Source organism: Podarcis cretensis, assembly GCF_951804945.1.
Source record: "Podarcis cretensis genome assembly, chromosome: 11".
Taxonomy (NCBI): domain Eukaryota; kingdom Metazoa; phylum Chordata; class Lepidosauria; order Squamata; family Lacertidae; genus Podarcis; species Podarcis cretensis.
Window position 1 is genome coordinate 28,463,499 of NC_137180.1, and position 13,716 is coordinate 28,477,214.

Here is a 13,716-nt window from a genome sequence, read left to right on the forward strand (position 1 = left end):
AACAGAGATGAAAAATACACTAAAATGTCACATATTAAAAACTTCCCTGAACAGGGCTGCCTTCAGATGTTTTCTGAATGTCAGGTAGTTGTTCATCGCCTTGACATCCGATGGGAGGGCATTCCACAGGGCGGGCGCCACCACCGAGAAGGCCCTCTGCCTGGTTCCCTGCAACTTGGCCTCTCGCAGTGAGGGAACCGCCAGAAGGCCCTCGGAGCTGGACCTCAGTGTCCGGGCAGACTGATGGGGGAGGAGACGCTCCTTCAGATATACTGGACCGAGGCCATTTAGGGCTTTAAAGGTCAGCACCAACACTTTGAATTGTGCTCGGAAACGTACTGGGAGCCAATGTAGGTCTTTCAAGACCGGTGTTATATGGTCTCGGCGGCCGCTCCCAGTCACCAGTCTAGCTGCCGCATTCTGGATTAGTTGTAGTTTCCGGGTCACCTTCAAAGGTAGCCCCACGTAGAGCGCATTGCAGTAGTCCAAGCGGGAGATAACCAGAGCATGTACCACTCTGGCGAGACAGTCTGCAGGCAGATAGGGTCTCAGCCTACGTACCAGATGGAGCTGGTAAACAGCTGCCCTGGATACAGATTTGACCTGTGCCTCCATGGACAGCTGTGAGTCCAAAATGACTCCCAGGCTGCGCACCTGGTCCTTCAGGGGCACAGTTACCCCATTCAGGACCAGGGAATCCTCCACACCTGCCCGCCTCCTGTCCCCCAAAAACAGTACTTCTGTCTTGTCAGGATTCAACCTCAATCTGTTAGCCGCCATCCATCCTCCAACCGCTTCCAGACACTCACACAGGACCTTTACCGCCTTCACTGGTTCTGATTTAAAAGAGAGGTAGAGCTGGGTATCATCTGCATACTGATGAACACCCAGCCCAAACCTCCTGATGATCCCTCCCAGCGGCTGCATGTAGATGTTGAAAAGCATGGGGGAGAGGACAGAACCCTGAGGCACCCCACAAGTGAGAGCCCAGGGGTCTGAACACTCATCCCCCACCACCACTTTCTGAACACGGCCCAGGAGGAAGGAGCGGAACCACTGTATGACAGTGCCCCCAGCTCCCAGCCCCTCAAGACGGTCCAGAAGGATGTCATGGTCGATGGTATCAAACGCCGCTGAGAGATCCAGCAGAACTAGGAAACAGCTCTCACCTTTGTCCCTAGCCTGCCGGAGATCATCAACCAGTGCAACCAAGGCAGTTTCAGTCCCATGATGAGGCCTGAATCCCGACTGGAAGGGATCCAAATGGTCCGCTTCTTCCAGGCGTGCCTGGAGTTGTTCAGCAACCACTCGCTCAATCACCTTGCCCAAGAATGGAAGGTTTGAGACTGGGCGATAATTGGCCATCGTGGCCGCATCTAGAGATGGTTTTTTAAGAAGCGGTTTAATAACCGCCTCTTTCAGCGGGTCTGGGAAGGCTCCCTCACGGAGGGAAGCATTCACCACCCCACGAAGCCCATCGCCCAGTCCTTCCCGGCTAGCTTTTATAAGCCAGGATGGGCAAGGATCCAGGAGACAGGTGGTTGGCTTCACTCGTCCAAGCAGCCTGTCCACATCCTCGGAGGTAACAGATTGGAATTGATCCCACACAACTTGACCAGACAGGACTCTAGCACTCTCCCGCCCCGGCCCTGCTCCCACGGTGGAGTCTACTTCTTCCCGAATCTGAGCGATTTTATCTGCAAAAAAATTTGCAAAATCATTGCAGGAGAACATGTGGCCCGTACTGGGCCCCGATGTTACAGGTGGTTCCGCTAAATTGTGAACCACCTGAAAGAGTCTCCTGCTGTTGTTTTCTGCAGATGCAATAGAGGCGGTGAAGAAAGTCTTCTTCGCCGTCGCTATCGCCACTTGGTAGGCTCGACGTTGAGCTCTAACCTGTGTCCGGTCAGATTCAGAATGGGTTATCCGCCACCGGCGCTCTAGCCGTCTCAACGATTGTTTCATTGCCCTCAGATCTGTGGAAAACCACGGGGCTCTCCGGGCTCCATGCAATCGGAGAGGGCGCTTCGGAGCCAAACAGTCAATAGCCCTGGTTAACTCCACATTCCAGCGGGCCACCAGGGAATCGGCTGAAAGGCCATCAACATGGGATAAAGCATCCCCTACCACTCTCTGGAAACCATTTGGATCCATTAAGTGGCGGGGGCGGACCATCCGAATCGGTCCCACCTCCCTGCAGAGGGGATGGGTCGCAGAGAAGTCCAGTTGCACCAGGAAGTGGTCTGACCATGGCACTTCTTTCGTTTCACTTTTACTTAGTGTCAGATCACCAACATCCGTAGAGGTAAACACCAGGTCCAAGGCATGTCCGCGGCTATGGGTTGGGCCAGACTTATTCAGGGACAGCCCCATGGAGGCCATGCTTTCCACGAAGTCCCGAGCGGCCCCTTGTAAGGTCGTGTCGGCATGGATGTTAAAATCCCCTAGGACGACCAAGCTAGGTGTCTCCAGGAGAACATCCGCCACGACCTGAAGCAGCTCGGGCAGGGAATCCTTGGTGCAGCGGGGAGGTCGGTACACCAAAAGGAATCCTGTACTGCCCCTATTGCCCAACTTCCAGAACATGCACTCAGAAAACTGGGTCTTCCCAATAGGACGCCTGGTGCAAACTAATGACTTCCTAAAAATCACTGCAACCCCCCCTCCCCGCCCACATGACCTGGGTTGCTGTGCGTAAGAGAAACCTGGTGGACAAGCAGCGGCAAGGACAGGCCCATCTGCTTCATCCAACCAAGTCTCTGTTACACATGCCAGGTCAAGTCCTCCATCCATGATCAAGTCATGGATGGCAGTGGTCTTATGAATCATTGACCTGGCATTGCACAGCAACACTTTCAGGTCATGTGGGTATCCCTTGCTGATTCTAGTATTCATCCGGTCAGGGCCAGACCCGGAGGCAGGGATAGTCCTCAGACAACGACTAAACCTGCCTCCTCTGTAATGACATGGTCTGGTCTTAGCGTAACTCCTCCTCCTACCCGTGATCACTGAGATCGGTTGTCCCACTGCATTCCCCCCCGTGAAACATATCCCAGCCATTTTGTGGGCTGGGGCCCATTCCCCGGCAGCCCTGACCCCTCCCCTTAAGAACAAAATAACCCCTTTAAAAAACAACAAAAAAAAACAACAACACAATTAAAACAATACAAACAAAAAACAATAAAAATTATAAAAATTACAAAAACATAAAATCGAACAAATTCCCAGGCCCAATAAACATCCACCCCACCCCACCCCACCCCACATACAAAAAATTCAAAATAAAAATTTTAAAACATTTTAAAAGCACTCTGCACCCCTCCAGCAGTAACAGCAACTGTCCTAGTGAGGCCCGTCAGGCCCTGCCCTGGGCCAGGTGGTAAGTGGCAGGAAGGAGCAGGGCCCTCAGACACCCACACAGGAGAGTCCTCCTGGGCAGCAGAGTCCAGCAGTCCTTTATGAGGCTTCAGGCCCCGCCCCAGGCCAGATGGTGAGTGGCAGGAAGGAGCAGGGCCCTCAGACACCCACACAGGAGAGTCCTCCTGGGCAGCAGAGTCCAGCAGTCCTTTATGAGGCTAGTAGCCATTGATAGCAGTCCTTTATAATAGCTAGTAGCCATTGATAGACTTATCCATGAATCATGATGACTCATGAATCATAACCTTAAGAAGAGCCCTGATGAAGGCCCATCTAGTCTAGCATCCTGTTCTCACAATGGCCAACCAGATGTTCATGTGAAGCCTGGTCACAACAGTACAGTCGTACCTTGGATCCCGAACGCCACAAACCCAGAAGTGATTGTTCCAGTTTGCAAATGTTCTTTTGGAACCCAAACATCCGATGGGGCTTCCATGGCTTCAGCTTGGCTGCAGGAGCTTCCTGCAGCCAATCAGAAGCAGCAATTTGTTTTTCAAAAAATTTGGAAGTTGAATGGACTTCCAGAACGGATTCCGTTCGACTTCCAAGGTATGGTTGTACTCTCCCCATTTGTGTCCCATCAACTGAGAATCATCTACCTTTTATAAGAGCTGTTTAACTGGATCACGAAAATGGCCAGTCCAGTGTAGTAACGTGAGGCTGCTTAAAAAATCATTGTAAACAATTAAAATTATTATTAGGATTGGAATGATGCTTGTAGTTAAAAGTTGGACTATGGTTATATTGAAGATTTAATAGAATTGGATTAACAGAGAAGAGGCAAGAGGAAAAGTTAACATGAGGAACCACAAAAGGGGAGGGAAGTCAAAGGGAACTTCTGGAAATTGTCTTAGTTTGTAAACCTGAAAATCTAAATAAATTTTTAAAAATGAGATGATACACACCAGAACTGGTTAATTGATACCAAATTAGTTTGGTGCTATTGTTTCAAATCTTGTATTATCAGCTGCCAGTTTTTAACTCTGAATTTCTTCAGTACCCCAAGATCACCAGCGACAGACATGGAAACTTTTTATGTAGGTTATAACATGTAACTCACGTTCATGGTAAAAAATATACACAGCGAAACCATGGGCGTAGCTAGAATTTATTTTAGGGCGGGCAGGCTTTATGTTGTGGAGACAGAACCAATTCATCTGTAATGCAATTGGTCAGTTAGTTAAGCGTTTTTATTTATTTACTTCATTTAGGAGGGACAGTTGCTCCCCTTGCAACCCCATGGCTATGCCCATGAGTGAAACAAGCATCTAGTACTAGCACAGTAGAACAAACATTGCAAGGAAGGCAAACAATTTCACCAAGAAGATAGTTAACACAAATACAATAGATAACTAGTTTCACAGTGATCGTGTTTGCTTTACAAACAGGTGAAGATAGCATATTGCAGTGGGGATCCAAAGTCCTTCATGCAGAAACAGGAAACATATCACACATACCTGGGGACAGAAGCAGTATTGTGCCTCACAGGGTGGTCCTCTGGTGCCCTCCTGACCAGAACAGGCTATGAAGGGCTTCTAATAGATAATGGAAGTTGAAGAGAGCTACTGCCATGAGCAGGTTAGAACAGCAAGCATGGCGCTTTGGAGATCGGCCTTAAGAAAGTCACAAACATTTTAGCTGTAGCTAAATATTTGGAAGTAACTACAGTAATGACAATTACTTCTTCATTTATAGCTTCAGGACTGCTTTGGGGGATATTGAGCTTTCGTGGCACTTTGCAGAAATACCGTACTTTGGTCTTGGTTTGGCATTTAGCAATCCAGGAAAGGCAACTGCCAGTTCCAGACACCACCATTCCATCCATGCTTGCAGGATGTTAGAGCAAACAGGATTTTATTCTTCTCTGGGCTGCCCATCTACCTACCGCGTGTGTAGATAATTCTGCCCTGCTTGAACAGAGCACGGAGATGTTAATAGATGTGACGAAAAGCCACAACATCGGAGATTGAGGAGGAAGGAGAAATATTATTCCTATCAAAATAATCTATACCTTTCAGTCTGTAAAGCAATCCCATGCTATCTTCACCATTCTGGAGACTGATTTCACAGGAAATTCATGCTAATATGTGACCCACAGTGCAGACTGGAGCAATTACTGGTGCAGTTGTGAGGTTAGGTTGTACACTATGTCTGGAATGATGTTGGCACCTGCCAGTGCATCCCAACAATATTGTTCCTGATTTAAATTATTTAAGGAGTACAGCAACCCTTCATCCCATATACAACTCCCAGGAAGCACTACTTTATGTCTGTGCACCAGTGTGCATACAATCACACTCTTTCTTGACATCATATTTCCTCTCGTTACACTGACACTAACAGTATCCCTACTAAGCAGTGAGAAAATGGATTATTTAAAACCCAAGAGGGATTTTAGGATGACAGGACAGATAAAATTTTAACACCAAATATTTTATGAAGGCTAAACATTGTGGAATAAAGCGGAGAGAAATTGTCACTTGCTGCAAATCTGCATGCTAACGTTACCAACTGGTAGCAAAACCAGGAAGCGGTTTTTGTAAATATATGGTTAATGGAAATTTAACTGTTACCTATTTAGTGGCCCAATTTATATATGCAGCAGGCTGCAAGGGCAGCAGCTTGTACTGTAGTTCATGTTGGTTTCTGCTCTCTTCACTGTGCAGCGAAGTGCTTGTCACGAGACAGGTGTTTACATTCCACAGTCTGTGCTGTTGGGTTTTCCCACGGGAAAGGGAGACTGGATGTGACGTACACTGGTTTCCTGTTTTTCGCAGTGTTCTCTCCGTGCTTTAGAGGAGAGAGGATGCTTTCTCTGCTCCGGCAGAGGCAAGATGTTTTTCTGTAATCTACCAGCTTTGAAGTGTAAATAAAGTACTATAGAGTATGTGGCACGTACTCCTCATCATTCCGCTGTGCTTGGGACACTGCAAATTCAACATTCCTGGTTATCGGCCCAGAAAGACGCAGTCATCTGAATGCCGGCAAAAGGATCGGAATGCAGAGGGACGGATCGGACGGTATCTGCTCTGCGCGTCAAGATGATTGATGAGGTATGTGCTCATGCTCCGGGCAGCCTACCAGCTTCTAATTAATGGCTTTATGGCTGGACTCTGAACTTTTATGGCCATTTTGCCGGGCACAGGCAAAGGCTCAAAGGCACAAGCTCCTAGGCTTGGGGGAAACCGAAAGTACCTTTTAAAAGTGCCTTTGGAATGAGGTTTTGAAGCAGCAGAGACGCAGCTTGTATAAAGCAGCTTGTTTAAAGCAGCAGAGATGATGCAGAAGGCTAATGCCAGAGTCATGATGGCTAGCTGCAGAAGGCTGGCTGATGCTTGTGGCACTCAGATTGCTGTTCATGATACTGCTCAGCTCACAGTAGCCCATGATACTGCCATGATTCAGAATGAAGCAGACCGCCAGGGTGATAGCTGCATGGGTAAGGGGGAGTCTTCACAGACGTCATCCCAGAGTGCAGTGGAACCACCAGGTGGCGCCAAAGCTTTGAAGGCAGTGAAATGCTACTCGTGTGGACGTCTAGGCCATATGAAGAGGGAATGCAAATATCCCAGGGCCAAGACAGAGCAGCACAGCGAAAGCTCATCGCGTGGAAAAGGCCAGAGCAAAGGCAAAGGTCCGGTGTCCAGGACAACGCAGCACAAGGCAATGGTCTCACGCTTCACTCCAAACGTTGCAAAGGTCCAGAAGACGTCTAGATCTTTCTTCGTTGTTGATTCGGCTGCAACGCACCACATGTGCAACGATAAGCGACTGTTCGTGTCTTTTACACCGAAGGAAGGTGTGATTCACCAGGCGGATGACCACACAATCCCCAGTAAAGGCTACGGAACTGTTGTTCTTCACAGTTTGGACTTATCGATAAAAGATGTACTTTATGTACCAGATGCCAAACATAATCTGCTCAGCGTTGGACAGCTGAATGAGCGGAAAATTGACGTTTCCTTTAAGAACAAAAAGTGCATCATCACAAAGAAAAATGATTATGTATTGCATGCTGAATATGTTGATCGTTTGTATGTTTTGTATTATGATGATGTTGTGCAGGATGACACTTGTTGCATTGCAGGTTCTAACAAAAGTTAACATGCAGAATGTATTCATGATTTTCACCGAAAATTTGGTCATTTGAATTTTGAGGCAGTATCTAAAATGCCTGTCTTGGTTGAAGGTATGACTATTAAACCCTGCAGGTACCACATGAAGTGCAAGGCATGCGCAGCAAACAAGGTGAAAATGGCTGCGAAAGGTAAGGTGTCTAGTAGGCAAGCTACAGAACCATACCAGGTTGTTCATGCTGATTTGGTTAGACCACTAGCGCCCTCTTTGGGTGGAAACAAGTACTTCATGGTTCTCATTGATGCATTTTCCAGGTATATTTATGTGTACAATCTCAAGCAGAAATCAGAGGCTTTTCCAAGGTTCAAGGAATTCTGTGCTTGGTTGAAAAATGTGCATGGTAAGAAGATAAAAATTCTTTTCACTGATCACGGGGGGGAATTCACTTCTCAGCAGTTTGAAGCTTTTCTGACTGAGAAAGGAATTCAACACGATTTGTCTAGTCCTCGCTCGCCATGGCAGAATGGACTTTGCGAGAGGGCAAATCAAACATTGCTTCAAGGGTTAAAAACCTTGCTGCATGATGCCAATCTTCCAGAGAGTTATTGGGCCGAATCTCTCTCGTGTTTTGTTTACAGTTATAATCGCAGGTTATCTTCAGCGATTGGTTGTATTCAAAGTATCCTTTCAGTGGCTTACACCATGCTATTATTAATTGCTTAAACCAAGCTATTTCCAGGTTCAAAATGTAGTCTTTAAGTTGCTTAATTCGTTCAATTAGATGTTTCCCTTAACCCAACACAACAAGCCATTTTCCCAAAGCCGTAGTATGGGGAAATATTTTCCCCAAAGCCTTGGTACAGGGAAATATTTCCCCCAAAATCACCCTAACAAAGTGTATGGAAGAAGAAGAAAATGCACACCACTCAATTTTCCCAAGTCACACCACACATTAGCTAGTTCAACATTTATTATCCTTTGACTCCAGATCGTACATGGGCCCATCCTCAAACTTACTCTCCTGCACTATCAAGTTTAAAATCAGTCTGTTTAACCCATTTTCTGACTATAAGCCATAGAACCTACTGCCCCCACCAATTTCTCATTCTCATGGTGAATTCAGTCAATGGTCTCCCTTCCTTGGAGGTTTATAAGCAGAGTTTGGATGGCTATGTGCCATGGATGCTTCAGATTCCTGCAGGGGGTTGGAATAGATGACCCTTGGGCTCGCTTCCAGCTCTACAATTCTATGATCCTTAATGACTGTTGCCCTATAATATTCTGAAAGTTCCCCCCCCAAAAAAAGCTTCTCTTGAATTCACAGTACCCGAGTTCTGAAAAATAAATCACACCCAATCCATTTAGAATGTTTTCTAAAAACCATTTTGACAAACTGTTTTCTGAAACTATTGTCACCAAACTTAAAAGGGGCATTTTTACCCCCAGCAGCACTTCTACCAGTATAAGTAGTACAATTTTGTTTTGTTTTCTTTTTCTAAGACAACAGGCCTTCGGGGACATGCTTTGACTTGCTGTGTTTTAGTAAAGCATTTGAGTGCTACTGTTCTCGAAGCTACTAACATGAGTTTGACAAAACTGCGGGAGGCAGTGGAAGACAGGAATGCCTGGCATGCTCTGGTCCATGGGGTCACAAAGAGTCAGACACAACTAAACAACAACAACATACAAATAAGTGGGTATGAAAATGAAGAAACAACTTCACTTCAGCCGTGAAATTTATTGCATCTTTATTGTAAACACCCCGGCACAGGAAAGATGTGCAAGGAAATGGTATATAAAAATTAACCTTGCACGGAAATATTATGATGTATCTGCTTATTTTACACTTGCTTCAAATTTTATTAAAAATGCAAATTGAGGATTTAAACATGTGATATGTTTCTGATATGTCGCAGAGCAGTTCCGATTTGAGGTGTCCAAAGTATACATTTTATACTAACCAAAGTTTCCAGATTGTCTGCAGAGCTGCCCTTGAAGACAATTCAGTTGGACATATTTCAGAATATAAACAAGCTGTGGCTAGGGCAAAACTGTCCACAACCACCACTAACACAATGATCTTAACTGGTGAGAAGTACTTCAACGATGCAAGATCTAATTTAAGATGGTAAGATTTTGTTACTTTAGTTTATTGTGCTTCAGAAGCATACAGAATGACTTTCTGTGAATAAGCCGGCTGTTATCTCAGTTACACTGATAGGGGATGAAGGATGAGAGACAGCAAGTCATTCAAGGTTATCAGGCAAGGTTGTGGATGAGGAGGCATTTATAGCATTCTCTCCTAGAACTTGTCTGAGCTGCCACCACTCGCCATTCAGTTAGAAAGGGTTTATTTATTAAATTTATATCCTGCACTCCCTCCCAAAGGGTGGCAAACAACAAGAGTTAAAGCAACAAAAACATCTTAAAAACAATTCCAATACAGATGTAGACTGTACTGGGGAAGATCTCAACTTAAACTGTTTGTTGAAAGATGGATGTATTCAGCAGGAACTGAAAAGAAAAGAGAGATAGTGTCTATCTCTCATATTCAAGTGACAGGAATTCTTCAGGGCAGATTCCACAACATTAAAGCCCTCACCTCCAAAAGAGGTCCAGAGGGTGCTGAACGGGCCTTTTCTGTGGTCGTTCCCCATTTGTGGAATGTTCTCCACAGGGAGGTTTGCCTAATGCCTTCGTTATATCTTTAGGTGCCATCTTAAAACATCCCTCTTTCAACCAGGCCTTTGGCTGTTAATCTGTTGGGGGTATTGAGTCCCCCTCTCTTTTACTATTATGCATTTTGTGTTTTATGTTGCCACCTGCCTTGTGGTCTCTTGAGGAAGGGAGGTATATAAATTTAATAAATAATAAATGCCCAATTCATAGAATCAGAGTTGGAAGGGACTCAAAGTGTCATCTAATCCAACCCACTGCAGTGCAGGAATCTCAACTAAACCATCCATGACAGATGGCCATCCAAACCCTGCTGAAAAACCTCCAGTGATAGAAAGTCCACAATCTCCTGAGGGCCAATGTTCCACTGTCAAACAGCTCCTACTATCAGAAAGTTCCGCCTGATGTTTAATCAGAATCCCTTTTCTTGTAGCTTGAAGCCATTGGTTCAGGTCCTAGCCTCTGGAGCAGGAGAAAACAAGCTTGCTCCATCTTCCACGTGTGAGTCCTTTAGATATTAGAAGATGGCTACCACATCAGCTCTCAGTCTCCTCTTATCTAGGATAAACACACCCAACTCTCTCAACCATTCCTTATAAGGCTTGGTTTTCAGACTCTTGATCATCTTGGATGCCGTAAGCTACAAAAGTTCCAGCTTATCAATATCCTTCTTATATTGTGGCACCCAGAAGTGGATACAGTGCTCCAGGTGTGGTCTAACCATGGCAGAATAAAGTAGTACCGCTACTTCCCTTGATCAGGACACTATACTTCTGTTGATGCAGCCTAGAATATTAGCTTTCTTATTTTTTGCTGCTGCTGCAGCATCATCATACTGTTCATTCATGCTACACTTGAGGTCCACTAAGACCCCATTTCCTTTTCGCATGTACTGCTAGTAAGCCTTACATTTGTTCCCACTGAAATTTGTTCCTACACTCTGCAGAAAGGATATCCTGACCATGCAGAGCACAGTGATCGAGTGAGTATATACATGGTGTGAGATTATCTTTCAGGTATGACCACTTATTTAGGTTCCGAGATAGCATCTGATTTAAAAGCAATTGCAAAAATTCAAGTATTTTTCAAAGCGCTTCCATATAAAGGTTTTATCTGAAGATCCCAGAAACTACAACAGGGCCATGGGCACGGGGCAGTATGCTTACTATCACACTGATGCTATAAAGTTAAAACATTTTAACTAGATTTACAATTTAATAATGCCTTACTGCCACAGAAGCCTTTTTTGATCCTTCCAAATAACCTGTAAGCAGACAGCCAGAGGTGAAAGTATTTAAATCAGTAATCAAGTCCAAATGGCTGCAAGGTTTAACCAAAGGGTACTCTGATTCTACTCATTCCTTTGGAACAATCATAATTGCTTTCAAATGGTGACAGACAGACAGACAGCTCCCAGATGGAAGGGTCTTGAGAGCTCTGAACATATTTTGCCTTCTTCCCTGGAAAAGATTAATGTCAGGTAATTGACAGGCCCACACTATAAAGCTATTTCAGAATAATAATGTTTAATGAAGCCTTGGTGCATGAGTGATCCCCTTTGAAATTCATGAACGTTCTGACCTTCTCACTTCAGGAAATAGTTCTCTGGAAAAGGTACTTTAATCTCTGTACTTCATTGCACACATTTTAAATGAAAAACACCCGTACAGAGAAGACAATATTCCTTGACTTCATAAGAATCTCTGATCTTGGCCTCCCAGAGATGCATACACATTGTACAAATGGATGGAGAATGACGTCTCTTGAAAACAACAAAAACACCAAATGACATATCTTGCCTTGATCTAGAGACCCTTGTGGAAACAGCAGGCTGTGTAACTACTGCTACACGCAAATATATCCCCTGCCACTATCAGCAAAAGCACCAATCATTTGCTTGGCAGGGTGTAGTAGCACTAGAATAACAGAATAGTAAAGTTGGAAGGGACTCCAAGGGTCATCTAGTCCAACCCTCTGCAATACAAGCATCTCAACTAAAGCATCCATACTATACAGGGCAGCATGCATTTTTGCGTGGACAGGCGGAGTCCCCAGGCGCGCCCCCACTCAAAGGTCGCCCTCCGTTTTATGCGGGGAGCGGTCATTGTAGCATAATCTATCCATCCATCCATCCATCTGGTATCAGCCTACTTCAGACACACCAGCTAGTGTCTAAGTCAGGCATAGGCATACTTGGCCCTCCAGATGTTTTGGGACTACAATTCCCACCATCCCTGACCACTGGTTCTGTTGGCTAGGGATAGGAGTTGCAATCCCAAAACATCTGGAGGGCCAAGTTTGCCTATGCCTGGTCTAAGTCACAGTCCTGACCCCCCCCCCACATTCATTAGAAGATTGGATCTTAAGATTACAACTGTAAAATTTAAAATATTTGAACTCTTCCATTCCCCTTTTCTGGTTTCTGATTTAGCACTACGCAGATACTGTATTCCAGCTCAGTTAAAACCAGTTTTAAATTATTCGTGTACCTACCTCATCACCATCACTGCTATCAAACATTTATTTGGTTCCAGAAGTGAGCATTTCGGTTCTCGAATTTTTTTTAGAAGTCAAATGTGTCCTGAGTCCCCAGCTTCAATTTTTAGTGTCGCGCCAGCTGAGCCGCTTTGATGAGAGATCAAGAGAGATTGAAAGATTGCACTGATTGGAGTGGTGGGGGAAGCGTTTTAGGGGTGGTGTTTCAAACAGCCTAGAATGGATTAATCCGTTTTGCATTACTTTCTATGGGAAAGCATGTCTTGGTTTTGGAAGGTTTTGGTTTTGGATCGGACTTCCAGAATGGATTAAGTTCGAGGACCAAGGTAACACTGTACTGTCCTTGCCTGGAAGCCTTATGATGTGTTAGTATTATAGGATAAGAACAGATACTTGGGACGAGGGAAACAACTGTGAACGTAAGAGCCTGTTGTTTCCATTTAATAATTAACTTACTGATACTGCATGAAATATACTCAGAGTCGCAAAGTGATTTCATGCTCTTTATTCAGCTCATAGTGGTGAGGAGGAATGAATGTCCCCTCAAAGTATCTGCTTTATATACATTATTTACACAATGGGCTGGACATGATTGGCTAATTCCGGAATTCTACTGTAAGCCAATCAGGTTGTGGATTCACTTCAATCTGGAGCATGACTGGGTGGTTCCTGCCAACCAATCATACTGCTGCATTGTTCTAGGACCAATCAGACTGCTGCATTCTGAATCCTATTGTTCTAGGACCAATCAGACTGCTGCAGTTTGGATCCTATTTGACTCAGTACATAACACCCCTCCCCTCTAAGTTCCAGTCCTGCCCGGGAGGTCGCATTCATAGTCCTCAAGGTACGCTGGCGGCCTACGTGTGCGTTGCGGCCTGGGGTGTTCCCTGGTCCGGGGTTCAGGTTCTGGCTCGTGTTCCAAGGATGCTGGCTGTGATGGGGCTGTTTGGTCTGGCGCAACCGGCTTGCTCAGTCGTGGTTCTGGTTCCGGTGTCCTTTCAGCCTCACGGGTCCTCTCTGTATTTACTGATTCTGCCTCTCCTGCTG